The sequence below is a fragment of the Ailuropoda melanoleuca genome, chromosome 10 (assembly GCF_002007445.2).
Source record: "Ailuropoda melanoleuca isolate Jingjing chromosome 10, ASM200744v2, whole genome shotgun sequence".
NCBI lineage: Eukaryota > Metazoa > Chordata > Mammalia > Carnivora > Ursidae > Ailuropoda > Ailuropoda melanoleuca.
The window spans coordinates 3,957,154-3,968,012 of NC_048227.1; the positions used below are offsets into that span (position 1 = coordinate 3,957,154).

At 47.6% G+C, this 10,859-nt stretch overlaps 1 long non-coding RNA gene across 3 annotated transcripts; it reads right to left on the minus strand.

Moving 5' to 3' along the window:
- Positions 1–846: 846 nt before the first annotated feature.
- On the minus strand, positions 847–7,892 carry LOC117804117. Of its 3 annotated transcripts, none has more exons than XR_004628328.1 (3): positions 7,693–7,892; positions 6,720–6,980; positions 847–4,120 (listed from the first exon to the last, which is right to left on the minus strand). It is a non-coding gene; the product is annotated as an uncharacterized LOC117804117 (long non-coding RNA). The 3 variants fall into 3 exon arrangements; XR_004628330.1 differs by lacking the exon at positions 7,693–7,892 and having other exon boundaries at positions 847–3,063; positions 4,041–4,110; positions 6,720–7,683; XR_004628329.1 differs by lacking the exon at positions 7,693–7,892 and having other exon boundaries at positions 847–3,063; positions 4,041–4,120; positions 6,720–7,683.
- Positions 7,893–10,859: the final 2,967 nt, after the last annotated feature.

The window sequence follows — 10,859 nt, forward strand, 5'->3', positions numbered from 1 at the left end:
GCAGCCCCACGTTGAGACGCTTGCCCCCACGAACCTCAGCTGTCCCTCACGCCAAGTGAGCCGCTCCCGTGTGGTAGGGGGTGCACAAAGGGAGGTGATTTTGAAGATCCTGGCAGTCCACCTTCCCCCAGGCTCACTTTTGCCATCCTGTGTCCATACGCTTTGCCCTGAACTTGGGGCATGTTTGGTGTTTCAACTCTGCTCCTCTCCATGGTTTGGCACGCTGGCCCTTTCTGGAAAGCAGGTCCCCAGAAAGAAACCCTCTTCTTCCAGAACTGCACCTTGTCTGCTCTCACGTGAGTGAGTCATTTTTAGCCTCAGCTTGTCTCTTTCTTGAGGGACCTTTGGGAAAGGTGCATAAAAGCAGCTGACATACTCCAATGTCCTGAATTTTTCTAACTAAAGTTCTAACGCTAACGTAAGAAGATGTCCCTGCCTCACATTATGTGAACATTGCAGATACGGTCCAGGACAGTCATTCCTCTCTTAGAGGGCATTTCTCTCCTGCCTGTTTGGCACGTAGGAAATGCCACATAAGGAGTGAACGAACTGTCGCAGAGATATCTTTGTGAACACATTATTTTGCTCATATTTGGTCATGATTACTGCTGGAGACAATTTTGTTTTGTTTTCATTTGGGGACATCTTTCAGGGTTTTTCATGTTGTAGTTGTTGTTGTTGGTGGTGGTGGTTTTTGGCAGGGGGGAGCTTTTTACGCTTGGTACTGCTGGAAACCGTGTTAGAAACACCTCTTAGGGGCGCCTGGGTGGCACAGCGGTTAAGCGTCTGCCTTCGGCTCAGGGTGTGATCCCGGCATTATGGTATCGAGCCCCACGTCAGGCTCCTCTGCTATGAGCCTCCTTCTTCCTCTCCCACTCCCCCTGCTTGTGTCCCTCTCTCGCTGGCTGTCTCTATCTCTTGTCAAATAAATAAATAAAATCTTTAAAAAAAAACACCTCTTAATTCGACGATGATATACATATAGGAAAGTACACATACCATGAGCTTGATGAATTTTCACAAAGTAAACCCATTTCTATGCCTGGCATCGAAAACAAGAAAAACTGCTTGACCAGCGGCTCCAAGCCCCCATCACGCTCTCTTTCAGGCACGACCTACCGCTGCAAGAGTAGTTGTCATCCTGACGTTTAAGGTCATGGACAGGGTTCTTGAGGTTTTGGGACGCTTTATTTCCTATATATGTACAGAATTACATTGCACAATACTCTTTTGTGTCCGGCTTCTTTCTCTCAACATTACAATCGTGAGGTTCACTCCCATGTAGGTGTAAGACATTTTCACCGTTGTAGAGTGGTTCTCAAAAGTGTGGTCTGGAGAGCCCCGGGGATTCCCAAGACCCCCTTCAGGGAGTCTCTGAGGTCAAACCTTTTCTCATCCTAATACCTGGCATTATTTTCCACTTTTGCTAATGGTGCAAAAGAAATGATGGGTTAGACTGTGGGTGTCTTAGCACGAGTCAAGACAATGGCACCCAAACTACAGCCATGGTTGCTGTATTATTCATTACCACACCCTTGCAAGGCCAAAAAAACATCCAGTTTCACTTAAGAATTAGTTCATTAGAAGCAGTAAAAGTATAGATTTCATGAAATCTGCACTCTTGAGTACGTATGTTCTTTTCATACTGTGAACAGTGAGATGGCAAGTTTGCACAGAACACAGTGGTTGTCTTGAAGAAAAGTCTTTGCACAATCATTTGTCATGAGCTGTCATGAGCTGGTCACTACCCCCCCCCCCCTTTTTTTTAATGGAACACCATCTTTTAAAAACAACTGGCCAACAAACTATGATTCTTCAGACTTGAGTACTTGGCAGACTTTTTCTCGAAAATGAGTGAAAGAAAATAACCGTGTATTTATTGCCAGCAATAAAACTTGAGCTTCCAAGAGAAAATTAGAATTTTAGAACATTTGTATCTGCCACCATGAGCTTGACAGTTTCCCAATACTTAAAAAATGTTTTGATGAGATGGGTGGCGGTATTAACGAATTTGATTCTCTTCTTCTTTATGAAATGTGTCAACATTTAGAAAAGCTGCATAACTCAGTGAACAAATATCTCCTAAATGAGCAAAGCCTGATATGACAAAATCATGCATATGTAAGAGATCCATTGCAAAATGCGAGATAAACCAAAAGATTTATGTATGTGGATATGGTTTTAGATTACTTGCTGCAGTTAGCCTTTTTTTTTTTTTTTTAAGTAACCTCTACTCCCATCGTGGGGCTTGAACTCATGATCCCAAGAGCAAGAGTCATATGCTCTACTAACTGAGCCAGCCAGGCACTCTGCAATTAACCTGTAAGAAACTTTACCACTTGTCAAGTTTTAGTAAGATACCAAAGAAGAATATACACAATTATTTGACGTGGCTGTTAAAACACTCCTTTCCTTTCCAATCATATATACATGTGTAAGGCCATAATTTCTTCACACACTTCAACTAAAACAACATATTGCAACAGACTGAATGCAGAAGGAGGTATGAGAGAATACAGCTGCTTCCTACGAGATCTGACATTAAAGAGATTTGAGAAAATGCAAAACAATGCCATCCTCCTCACTAATACTTTTTTGGGGACGGGGATTATTCTGGAAAATAAAGTTATTTTCCATAGCAATAAAAATTTTTGTTACTCTGTAACAAGTTCATTATTATTTTTTGTTGTTTTGTATGAGTTCATCATTGTTATTGCTAAATGAATTAATTAAGTCAACATTTAAAGAACTCTCAGTTTCAATTCCAAATACGGTAAACACAATAGGGCTTTGGGGTCTCAAAATTTGGGTAAGGGGCTTAGAAAGCAAGTAAGTTTGAGAAATCGTGCTTCACCACATTTTATGAAAGTAAAATTTTAACTGCAAAAAGGATTTATTTCCAGTTAATTTTTTTTTTCAGTTACCTGGGGAAAAGGCCATTGTTCAATTCTGGGTCCCGCTGGCTAACAGCGCTCAGCCAGAGCGGAATTTGAGGACAACACCAGGTCCTGAGCCAGATCGAGGATACTGGAACCTGGGGAGTTTCTCCAAGAGTGGGCTCAGCTATGGAAATGGAAATCAAGGACTGTAGCAAGTTGTTAGAATAACGACGCCCCCCACTCCCATGAACTGCATGTCCATGCAATTTGCGGGTTGACTTTGTCCCTGGATCTGGGCTGGCCTGGAGACCAGCAGAATGCCACAGAAGGGACGCTGCACAGTGGTCATCTTAAAAACGTTGTCAAGGAAGGGAGGTTGAACTCTGAAACTAGATTCCTGGAAGAATGACTGAATGCCTCCCCTGTGACAGCACCATCCCTTGCTTGTCTTGGTGATCTGAGGATGCATTGGCTGGGATGCCGGTCCAGGGTTAAGGGAGAGACGTATTCACCCCCAAAGCCAGAGTTGGGGGATTCTTATTGGAGATTGCTCATGAAATCAACAAGATTGGGGGCAGGGGGCGGGGAGCCTGGGGTCCTAATGCCAATGACAAGTTTAGTTAAGCCATCGGACCCAAGAAGATTCAGGGCCAGTATCAACGCTTCAGCAGAGGGCTGATTTCTTAAATTTTCTGGCAGGCTCGTGTTGTAGGGATGGGCCAAGCTGGTAATGCCCAAGGCTGGGTCGTGCAAGCGAAGTTTGTTCTGTGAGCACGCAGGCATGCCCTTTTCCTCCGGGATCTCCAGGGTTTCCCCTAGGGGCGGCACTCCGCATTGTGTTTAATTGCTTCCTGGACGCTTACTCTTTCGGCAGGGTTGGCTGGATCACGGGAGCTAGTGTGGGGCAGGCACACACGTGTGCTCCCACTGGGCATAGCCCCCCGGTCATTGCCCTCAATGTATTCTGGGTTCTCCCCAGCTGTGATAGGGATATGACAGAGGGGGCTTTCTCCAGCTACGATCAGATGTGGACCTTTTCCTGACACGTTCACACTTCCTCTTTTCCTGGGGCCAACTTTGTACCAGAGCACAGTGGTTTGCTGGGAAATGTTTAACAACCTGCTCTCCGGTGGCGGGGTGGGGGTGGGGGACATGACTTACATTGTTTGATGATTTCTATGGGTAAATCCTTCCTCCATGGCTGATCTCAACCACCAACTTGTCGACTGACCTGCAAAACTCTTAAAAATGTAAAAGCCATGGAACACCTGGGTGGCTTGTTCGGTTAAGCGTCTGCCTTCAGCTCAGGTCATGATCCCGGGGTCCTGGGATTGAGTCCCATGTCGGGTTCTCTGCTCAGTGGGGACTCTGCTTCTCCCTCCGCCTCTGCGCTCCCCGTTTGTGCTCTCTCTCTCATTCTGACAAATCAATCAATCAATCTTTAAAAAAAAATAGTAAAAGCCATCTCGTGCAAGCTGGTGTGAGCTGGATCCAGCACCCCACGGCCTAGACAGTGGGTATTTTGGAATCTCCTATACTCCTGGAGTCTTAAACGATTCCTGCTGTCTCAGGCCATGTTCCTGATATGCTGGGATAAGCCCTGGTTACCCCTGTGAGCTTCCTCCTCCATCCTTACCTCCTGCCCCTCCCCCTTCTCCCTGCTCCCCGCCCCCCCCAGTCCACAGCTGCTTCTCCATCCTGAAGTGCTGGCTCCGTCTCCATGAGCACAGCACTTGAGGCGCTTTCTGGAATGATGAGGCTGCATGGCCTGCCTTTGCACAGCTGCTGACTGAACACATCCAGCCTCTGAGAAAAGCCTGAAAAGCCTCCAGTGGCTGCAGAGAGAGCTCTCCCAACAGTGTGGGCGGAGGCCACTGCAACTCATGGTCTCTCACTCCGCTGCGCTCAGGGGCATTCCAAAAGTCCTCATTTGTCCTGCTCTGTCACATTTCCCACACCAGTCTTTCCAGTGTTCCGTATCTGTTCGTGCCCGCCCATCATTATCTGACCTTACTTTTCCATGATGCTCAGGAAAATCACACATCTAATTCACGTCAATTGAAAGGCTGTATTGGGATACCCTGCATAGACTCCCTTCCCCATAGATTTCTAGAAGGGCCCACTATCACTCCCTATCCTTCTGCTTTGAGAAGGTGTTTTGTTGTTGTTGTTGTTTTTTTGCAATGGGAGAAAGGGCAGAGGGAGAGGGACAGCGAAACTCTTAAGCAGGCTCCACACTCAGTACGGAGCCTGATGCAGGGCTCAATCCCATGACCCAGACATCACAACCCCAGCCAAAACCAAAAATTGGATGTTCAACCGATTGAGCCACCCAGGTGCCCCAGTTGTTAAACTCGTACTAGCCCCATTAAATCATTAGGTGGTCTTCCTTCAAGGCAATGACTGACCTCCCAACCGTTTAGCTCATTTCCAGATCTTTCTCTCACTTGCCATTCAATAAAGTCTGAGCCATGTTCCTGCTCTGTGTGAATTTTTCCATTGCTGCCTCAGGTCAGGCTTGCACTAACCCCACCATAACCTTCTCGGTGGCCATCATCAACCAAGTAGAATTTCTGGGGCTGAGATCATTAAAGTGGCCTCCATTTCTGGATCTGAAATTCAAGAATTATGATGGCAACTCCAAAGGAAATCGATCAATATTTAGAACAGAATGGGAATAAAAGCCACTTCAGGTCAACGTTTGTGCAACACTGCAGACAATTACATAATGACAGTTGTTTAAACACATGTACGAGGAAACAAAAACAGCTAAATGATGAACTCTAGAGGCAAACCCAAAGCAGCAAGAAGAAAAAATAATAAAGATAGGGTCAACTCAGGAATCAATCATAGAGATACCAGAAGAAAAAAAGATTCTTTGAAACTGATTTTTTTGGAAAAAAAAATTAAGATGAACATAACTCTGATCAAGAAAAGAAGAGTTTAGGTGCAAATGAACTATAGGCCCAATAGAAGTTTATATGCAAATGTTTTTAAATATAAGTTTTTATATATATTAATATTCCTATATCTATGATTTTATATATAGTTTATATATTTATATTATAATAACAATATAATGTATACTATTTAATTATAATATATAAATTATAGGTATGCAGACATATGTATAAGTAAACCGGAAAATTTAGAGAACATGGTATCTTGGTTTGTGTTCTTCTCAAAGACCCCGAGACAAGGATTGAAGTGCCAGTGGCATTTTTGGGATATGATTTTTTTTTAAAAGATTTTTTTTAAAGATTTTATTTATTTATTTGACAGAGAGAGAGAGAGAGAGCACACAAGCAGGTGCAGAGGAAGAGGGAGTAGCAGGCTTCCCACCGAGCAGGGAGCCCGATGCGGGGCTCGATCCCAGAACGCTGGGATCACGACCTGAGCCGAAGGCAGACGCTTAAAGACTGAGCCATCCAGGAGCCCCTTTTTTAAAGATTTTATTTATTCATTTAACAGACAGAGAGAGAGAGAGATAGTGAGAGATAGTGAGAGAGAGAGCACAAGCAGGGGGAGCAGCAGGCAGAGGGAGAGGGAGAAGCAGGCTCTTCGCTGAGCAGAGAGCCCGAGACGCTGAGATCATGACCTGAGCTAAAGGCAGATGCCCAACCCACTGAGGCAGCCCGGCATCCCTGGGATGTGATCCGAAGTAATGCCCACCGGGAAGTGGGGAGGTGGGATAGGAAGGAAGGCTAAAGAGCGTGCTCTCAAGCCAGTTACCCCCGGAGCTTCACCCCATCAGGGACTTCTGGGAAACGACGCAGAATGCATCTCAAAGTTAGCCCGCCTGAAGGACGAAGAGGCTGGGAGTTTTATTCACCAACTCACCACCTGTCTTCGTGCACCGGCTGCTTCCAGGGGCATTTTCTTTCCAGCATCTCCAGCATCTTCTCTCCCGTGGTCCAGCCGTGTTCCCTCCAGAAGCCAGTAGAATGGCTGGGAGGCGGAGAGTTGCAGGCTGTTGACGGCACGCAGCCTTTAGAGCACAGAAAGGGATGTAGACGTGTCACTGGTGAAACACAGACAGCTCGTCCTTCAGGTCACACTTGATCCTATCACTGACACTTCAAAGTGGTCGCTGGTCATGACCTTATAAAAAAAAAGGCTTAAAATGGCATTATTGGGATAGACTACTATCTCTATGACCGCAATGGGTGTTTTGACATCTGTGGCCTCCCTCTTCTTCCACCCCATCCCTCATCTCCAGCCAGCACGTCTGTTGGTGAACGTTAATTGCTAGGTAGGGGAACTCTCCTTCCGGAGAGGTCCGAGCCCTGGTTACCACACCCTTGTCAGGCCTTTGTTACTGCTGCTTCCTGATTATTGCTCCACGAAGAAGCCCAAAGAGGCGAACCAGTGCGTACGCTCTTTCCTGCCCCCAACGCACATCAGCAAGTGTGTCTCAGAGTCGTCAGGGTCTAGCGTCCCTGCCAGCGAAGGAAGCCCTTTCTTCACCTGCTGGTCTGCCGGCATATGGAGCCCCAAATGACCAGGTGGCAGTTGTACCTTTTGATTAAGTGGATCCCCCACTATGTACCCTGGTATAAGCATCTCCGCTCCCCAGCTCCCAGGAGCCAGGACCTCGAATCCAGCAGAGTCTATAACTGTTGGGACAGAAAGCACAAATCTGCAAGCGGGTCCCCGATCTCTTCTGCTTCTACCCCTTGGCTTGCAGACCCATCCATTTTTTTTTTAAATTAAGGGAATAGTCATATAGCATAAAATGAACTTTCTTCCCTCAGACTCCTGTTCGACCAGACGAGCCATTTGCTGTTTCCCAGGGGTCCATGTAAATGCTTACCTCTGCTCACTGCTCCTTGCACACCCCATTACCAGCAAATGCACTGCCCAAAACACCGCTCACTCGGAGGAGTTCCCGTCACTGCTTGATTTCAGGGTCACCCCGGAACAACACAGTAGTGGGGCGGTGGTCCTTTTTCAAATGGCATCAACAGTGACCCAGGCTTAGTGTTTCCCCCCTCCATCATCCGCTTTAAGTGATCCGCCAGTTAGGCCATAGATGAGTTGAGCAACGGGCATTGTTGCAACAAAGTAGGTGACGTGGGAGTCAGTCTGGCTTCCTTATACATGTAACTTATTTTTGCGATGTCGACCTGCTCAGGCCTAATCTAGAAAATAGCATTTCCATCCTAGAATGGACTGTGGCTTTGCCCACCCAATTTTATCCCTTGGTGGGTCTGGTCATGCACAACTCATGATGGGCAGCTCTGGTTTTCTACTCACTTGACGCCCTGTGGTCAAGAGCTTAGTCTCTGCTAGGAGCCGGTAGCATGCACGGAGCTGCCTTTGAATTATGAATGTGCTGAAGACAGCAGAGATCCTAGGTATCTGGGCTGCGGCTTTTCCATCGGGGATTGCTAGAGGCTCCATATACCATTGCCATCTCTAGCATCATGGCGCCCACCATGGGTATACGGAGCACCATGGGCCATGACCTGTCACATAGGTCAAAGGCTCAGGCAGTAGGGCCTTTGGACCCCAGCCCGGACCTGCGACAGAGCTCTCTCTTACTGAGGCAGCACTCATAAATGTCAGCCTTCTGAGTCACCTAAAAAACAAATTATAGCACTATTCTCATGAGTGATGTGCGTTGTCTCCCAAATCTGGAGAGGCCTATCAAATGCTCAGCCTCTTTCTCAACAGTAGGAGATAAAAATGTATAATAACTAGGGGCGCCTGGGTGGCACAGCGGTTAAGTTTCTGCCTTCAGCTCAGGGCGTGATCCCGGCGTTATGGGATCGAGCCCCACATCGGGCTCTTCCGCTATGAGCCTGCTTCTTCCTCTCCCACTCCCCCTGCTTGTGTTCCCTCTCTCGCTGGCTGTCTCTATCTCTGTCGAATAAATAAATAAAATCTTTTTAAAAAAATGTATAATAACTAGTCTTTTATTCGGCCATACTGCACTGTCTTGAGTAATATAAGCTGTCTACTCTATCCATTAGAAACCTTAGCACATGAATCACGGTCCTTGTAAATTCCCGATCTGATGATTCCAACATCCCTGCTTGTGGGTTTCTGCTGGGGTGAGCTCTATTCTTTCTCCCCATTCGCCTGTGTGTCTGTCTGATTTGGGGGGCAGTAGCCTACCCTATGACCTCACTTCTCTCATGGGCTAAGAAAACTTGTTGTTTTCAGTTTGTTCAGCTTTTTACTTGTTAGGATGGAACGCCACTTCCCAAGCTCCTGGCGTGCCAGACTGAAAGCAGAATCCTGTCCCTGTGGTGTTAGGCAGTTTGGTCCGCCTTTATGTAAATGTGGAAGTTTGTGGGGATCTGGTGGGGTACAGTTGGCGGGTCCCCTCTCCCCCACTATCCTCATTGGTTTTGTTCACTTCTTTAGGAGCGGGAAGACTGGAAACCAACCTATCCCCAGGCTCCTGTCACACAAAAACATTTTTCCCCCAATGCCTAATACATGCCAGCAATTGGGCTAACCACTGCGGATACAGCGGCGAATAAGACCCTGTTCCTCCCTCCTGGCACTCGCCTGCCTGGGTGCCTGGAGGGGATGTGTGCATCCTTCGAATGACAACCTCCCACGCTCCCTGCTCTGTAAATCTCAGCCGACAGCGGGCTCCTCACAGGGCCCAGAGACACCGGCCCCCTCCAGAGTTCTTGGTACTGAACGAGGTCCAGATGCATGGACGAGGCAGAACAGATACCAAGGGGAGGTGTCACCTCCCCAGATCCCCTGTTCACGTTTCAGATTGACTCATGACCTGACCTGGAGAGCTGCCTTGAGGCCAGGAGTCCAAGGTGTTCTGACTGCAGAGAAATATTTTCCCATTACTATCGGCACCTCCAGCTGATAAAAGGGAAGGTCATTCCTTGCACACTAACCTCGATGGCAGAAGGATGATGCCGTCTTCCGTAGGAAGACACATCAAGAGATAAATGAACGAGAAAATCTTGCCTCGGCTCTGTGGTCTTCGGTATCAGGGTATCTCCATTCTTCTCTGGCAGACTCGGTCTGCCTCCATCAATCAGACCACGCTCCTTTGTTCCTCAGACTGCGGGACAAAGCTTTGGATTTGAAATCAGCCCCCAGATCAGCAGCCAAAATGGACACTCACAGGCTTATCCTCTCTGAATCAACATGTCGTATTAAAAACAATCCAAACAAAGACTATGAACAAGAACATGAAGGCTATCTGAACAGTAAATGACATTCTGGGGGGGAGTCGTTTTTCTGTTTTAATCTAAAGGGTTGGACTAAAGTGGGTGTTATTGCCACTGGGCCCCAAAGGATCGTGAGTCTGTGCTTCTCTGTTGCCATGGGGATGGGATTACATGATTCACGCGCACAGCATGTTCTCTTGCTGAGGTAATCAAGGGCATCTGCACCCTCTCTCTTGGGGCCGGCTTTGTCACAGATATTAGCCACGGGACAGAATAAGCGTGGGGCCTCAGGTGCAGAGAGAGAGGAGGGAAAATCCACTCTGTGGGAGGTTTTGCAGGCGATGAAAAATTCCACCTGCTGGTTGACCTGGGTGGTCCCCGGTGACAGCCGGAACCGTGGATGGCCTGGTTGCAGGTGTCTTCAGAAAGCGAGTGCCGGGGAATGAGTCGGTGACTGCCATTTCACAGGGGCCTGTTGGTATCATGCTAGCTGCCGGCAGGACCCAGAAGGCTCGAGTGCTCCAGAAGGTGTCAGAACCTTCCAGACCACGGGACAAGGTGTCTGTGAGGAGGGCATAGCGTTGGAGTAGGAGTTAGGGGAGCACGGTTCTAGTCCCCATCTGGTCACTAATTCACCGAACACTAAACTCTCTGGGCTGCCGTTTGACCCAGATGCACAATGGGGCTACCGAAGCTCAGGGACCCCCATGAGAGGACAAAGCATGCTGGAAGTCTGCAGCAAGGAGAGAAGGCGCTCTGCAGCAGAGTGGACCAGAGGCTGCCCAACCTGAAAACAGTGGGCGCAACGTAAAATGCTTGTAGCTCTGAG